This window comes from Miscanthus floridulus, chromosome 4 (assembly GCF_019320115.1).
Source record: "Miscanthus floridulus cultivar M001 chromosome 4, ASM1932011v1, whole genome shotgun sequence".
NCBI classification, from domain to species: domain Eukaryota; kingdom Viridiplantae; phylum Streptophyta; class Magnoliopsida; order Poales; family Poaceae; genus Miscanthus; species Miscanthus floridulus.
In genome coordinates, this window is record NC_089583.1 from 108,733,201 (window position 1) to 108,738,501 (window position 5,301).

The 5,301-nt window shown below is 41.9% G+C and overlaps 1 pseudogene; it reads left to right on the forward strand.

The window, feature by feature from the left end:
- The first annotated feature begins 446 nt into the window (after positions 1-446).
- Positions 447-3,302, forward strand: LOC136549051 (uncharacterized; annotated as a pseudogene).
- The last annotated feature ends 1,999 nt before the right edge of the window (positions 3,303-5,301 follow it).

Genomic DNA, 5,301 nt, shown 5'->3' on the forward strand with positions numbered 1-5,301 from the left:
GTATATTTCACAAAAATTAATGAAGACATAGGTGTTGCTAAGACGGGTATAAAATATCTACGGCGGGTACACAGGGCTTTGGGTAGTATGTTCCCGTACCAACACCCACTCTATCGATGTGTAGAGATTTCTACCCACTAGCATACCTGCAGATGAAAATATCTTCTCATACCTATCTCTTTATCGAGTAAAACCCATCAGGCAGTCAAATTTTGGTACTCATTGAGGTGATGAAAGGATTTGGTTTTGGATGAACATATGATTGGTTAGTTCATTTCAAGTGGCGGGTTTAGAATTGAGTGCACTGGTGTCACCATATAAACATTGAGGTGACCATAAACATGAATTACCGAACATACTTCACAATACCTCATAAGCACTGAATTTCTTCATATGTTTAGCTTGATGGCATCACCGCATCGGTGTCACTTGGCACCACTCCATACATGCTGGATCTGCCGCTGGTTTCATGCTGTCTGACTGTGCTTGATCTAGCACGTCCTTCCTAGTCTGTTACTGATTTCGTAGTTTCAGCAAACAATGTATTTACTTCTCATCTAAGTAACAAAATAAGCATCGTTGCTGAGTGGTCATTTATGGCTTCAACTGCAGAAAGTTTGTGATGGAGATCATATAAACTTGAAAACAAGAGACAGTATGCGAAGTTCTACTCAGTCGCAAGTGCGAGCTCAGGATTATGAACGAGATATCTTACCAAGATACAAAGAAGCATTACATATAGGACTTGCTTCCTGTAAGGATCACTTTCAAAAGAAAGGCCGTTCGACCACCTTCTGTTTTCAGGGTAAGGTTTGGTTGTACGGTCATTGATTTCTGCAAAGTCTAGATTCATTGGAGAGATGTTGTCCAATAAGTATTCGTAATTTTACATGCAAAAGGAATGTTGGCAGCTGTTTATTTTGTGCCTAAATTTGGGATAGTAAAATTTTGTCATGAATTTGTGCTTGTTTGGTTTAAAGGCAAAGAGCAAGAAGCCACTTGTTGGTTACCCGAATTGGTGCATGTGGACCGGGTTTCATATCCATTTAGTTTTTTTGCCAAATTTTGACAAGATCCCATTTCCCTTGTCATGTCAGTTCACTTTCTTGCCAATTCATGGGTGATCAATTTCATGATAAAATTTTGGAAAACATACATAGGGAAAAAGACCCTTTCATTACCATGGATTTGGCATGAAAATGGAGCTATTTGGTATTTTGAACTGAATTTTGCTATAATTTTGACTGGAAGTAAATCCATGCCAAATCTAGTCCACACAACCAAAATTTGGCAACTATTATATGACAATGGGATTGTTTAGCTATGCCAATTGGTTCCCTAGGCCTGTAGATCGCCTCCTGCCTAGAAACTAATAACTGCCTCGCAGCCCAGATGTCCAGCTATACCCCACTGTCCATCTAGCATCTAGCGCCTTTTTATTAAGTTCCTCAAGTTTAATTTGCCTGAAATTCGTCAGCATTTGATTTTTGTTTAATATTTTAACTTGGGTTCACTTCTTGACTCTTGAACTTGAAGGCTATGTCCACATACAGTACTCTCCCACATATTATTGGTTCTGAAGAGTATAATCATGACAATAGCTGTGGCTTGATAGGTATTACTGATTTTTTCTTCTTTCTTTCTTCAGAAAAAAAAATCTTGCTCTTTCTTGAACAGATTCATTTGAGTTTATTTATTTATTTATTTATTCAAACAGATGATGCAAAAACTATGGCTGATGACTTCAGCTGGTTGCGAGAGTTTCAAGGGGAGGCTTCAGACTCTGGACCTGATGATCTATTTGGATCTCAAATGCTTGGAATGCAGCAAGGTTTTGAAAAGGTAGTTGATTTATTACATGGAATATTTGGATCACATTGAAACTGCCTGCTATTATGTTATTCGTTCATGGAGCCATCGGACTATTTTTACATGTTCTAAGGTATCTACAGGGCATTAAATCTGTTGGTTTTGTAATCCAGGGGGAAACAGACTCTCTAGTATCCGCGTCACGAGAATTCAGAGCGAATGTTGGAAGCTGCACTTGTTAATCCTTACAAGTTCTGTACGTGTCTCCTCCTTTTCTGTTTCTGCCAATGGACATAGCTTTTTTCAAACATGGCTTTACTTTGGCTTATTGAGTAATTATATCATCATAGCCTCGCTTTTTATTCTTGCAATCATATAAGATCTTTAGTTTTGTTCATATAAGTGATGACTTTTCTTTTCTTTATTATTCTACCATACCATACTCCTTGCAGATGATGATGCGAGTACTACGCCACGAGATGCCACGTTCGCTTTGCTGAAAAAACAAACCGAAACACTGTTCCGACTGATTTATTGTGAGAGAAAAACACTATTTCGGCTAAAAAAACAAGCTGAAAAGTATGGATTATAAGACAAGCGAACAGGACCTAACTGTGTAGCTTTGTCTTCTGCACCTTTTCATATTTCTTTGTGTGGATGCAAAAGGAGTTTTTTTAATAAATCCAAGGCAACCTCTTGCAGTAACACGCATGTCTTTCCTCGTGGCAAAGCTGACTGATTCTTTCCTCATGTAGAAACGTGTGTACCTAAATTTGTATTTAAAACTGTAGTAACCATAAATATTCCTTTTTCGTTAAATTTTTTTCATTTCCTCAACCATAGCCATGACAACTTTCGGAGTCCAGGTCCTAAAATATGGCTATTCTTACTATTTACTTCTTTGGTTCTTTGCTAACTAAAATTTAAATGTGCCTTTACTTGAATATGGCCATGATAACCTTTTGCGTTGTTTGATTCATACCAAGCTCATGGCACAGCTTACTTGCAGTTGTTGCTTTAGAATGTTCACTCTGATAGATGTTCTGTTGGTCCTCGCTCACAGTCTATGTCAATTTGAGGAATATTAGTATGAAATAACCAATCGCTGTCCTTGTCCAAGTGTGAAGAATCCCCTAACAATGCTACCTTAATGATGACATCAGGACCCTGCTTTGGCGACCAGGATGGGTGGAGCAGCAGGTGAAAGAACAAAAGCAGATAATGCTGAAGAGGCTGAACTTCTGGCAAGCTTACAAAACCCAGACATCAATGTTCATGACATCTATTCTGCCTTGGTTAGAGAGGGCCTGTTTGATGCCGGCGATGAGATACTAGCCGTGGACCCGGCATCAGGATTGGATAATCCTGCAGTTGCTGATTCAGCTCAAAGGCCCTCCCTGGTGAATGAAAATGTTCTAAATGAGGACGAAAAATTGATTGAAGACGATAATGCTGCATCTCCGTCTGGGAAAGATGTTTCTGAATCATCCTAGGCCTAGCTTTGCTGATATTGGTTAATTCTGTTAGGGTGCTTTTTCTAGAAGATGACGAAGTGACAAGGTCTCCTTGACAGAGACGCCGTGAACTTTTGTCTGTCATTACTGTCGGGGTTTTGTTACTTCTGGAGATTTGGTGTAGACTACAAGACCCTTCAGCAGTACACTTCAATGTAACAAAAGAACATATGCATCATTGAAAGCAATCCCACCCAAAATCCAAATTTTTTCAAGATTTCTCGTCACATCAAATCTTGCGGCACATGCATGGAGCATTAAATGTAGGTAAAAAGAATAACTAATTACACAGTTTGTCCGTAATTGACGAGACGAATCTTTTAAGCCTAAATAATCCATAATTGAACAATTTTTACCAAATACAAACGAAAGTGCTACAGCAGCCAAAAGCCAAAAAATTCGCATCTAAACAGGGCCAAAAACAAACTGTGCTTTATCGCTCGCCAGTCATGCGGATGCGATTCCAGCTGGCTATTTGTTTGTGCCACAAACAAGCGTTAACTACAGAGGGCCAAGGCAGCTCGTCGTGCTTGGTCCCCATGCCAACCATCACCTTGTTCGCTTATCTTTTTGTGGCTTATAAATTGGCTGATGTTGTTTTGTTAAGAGAGAAAAATATTATATCATAGTTGATAAGCATGGCTCATATGCAAGCGAAAAGGGCACATACGCGCAGGATTAGCGGGCTGGCCGATCGATCAGAGGTATGCGTCTGTACAATGGTGCCTACCTTCAACCGATTTGTAGCTTCCATTCTCTCTTTAACTTCTTTCATCCCGATTTCGTGTGGATCAAATTTGACAAGATTTTTTTTTTGCGACATTCTTCCATATAGGTTCTTTGCTTCCCCACTGTTTATGTCCATGATTGTATATGCCACTGCATGCAAACACATCAATAGCGCGGTACCTCTGAATTGGGGAAGCAACAGGTTCGCAGAAAAAATGCCCCTTGTTGTATTACTGCCCGGACCCTGCAGTTTGAGTTTCACTACATTTGTTGTTGTTCATAGATGAATGACGCACCTCTCGAACTTTACGTGCTGCAGGCTTTCGGGACCTTTCTCGACCCTGCAGTTTGACTTTTACTGCATTAATATTCCTACTCATATCCAGTGTTTTAACCGAGCGCACAAACTCTGTATATCTGTTGTAACAGAGCACACAGTAAGAAAAATTTCCATCATTTTGTTATTATGCTTGAATATTCAACGAAATAGCACTACACATCAGGTATGATTACTCATTCAAATTGTGAAAGCTAATAGCAGCATGCTTTTGCTGTAATTATGCAAAGTTCGTGCAGATCTCCTGTATCTTTAAATTGACTTCTGCGAACACAAGGTTGACAAGTACCCTTGTATGTTCGTTTTGTGATGAGTGATTGTCAATGTGATCCATGAAGTAGGTTGAGTGGTGGCTAACACTACCATGGCGAAAGCTATGTGTGCGACATATCTTTTGGCTTGTGTTGTGCAGGTGTGGAGCTCGGATGCGGTGGTCGACGGCGAGGTGAAGGTCAAGGAGGACGTGCCGTGCCGACAGACCGGGAGCGGTGAAGGACGGACGTGAGGCTTGGACCGAGGGACCCAGAGGCCGGGTGACTAGCCGCGGTGGCTGACACTTGGGACATCGACAAGTGCAAGAAGACATGGAGTGACGGTGTTGACCGGGTCAAGACGGCGGACGCGTGAGTCGAGCAAGGCTCAGGAGGACTTGGCGGGCCGGCCGGTCGAGAACGGCGGTGACACGCGTCGGATAGCGGGGGACGCGTATGGAGTACGCTACTCGCGGACGGTTTGATGGTTTGGACCTCAAAACCATCGGATGGACGGTTTACGGGTTTGGGCCTCAAAACCCGGGCGGAGGTTCCGAGGAGGGACGGACGGCACGTGGCGGCATCGGGGAGTTCGCGTCGAGGCGAAGCTACCGATGAGAAGGCGCGGTGGCCGTCGGATCAAGATTACACCGGGTTGGAC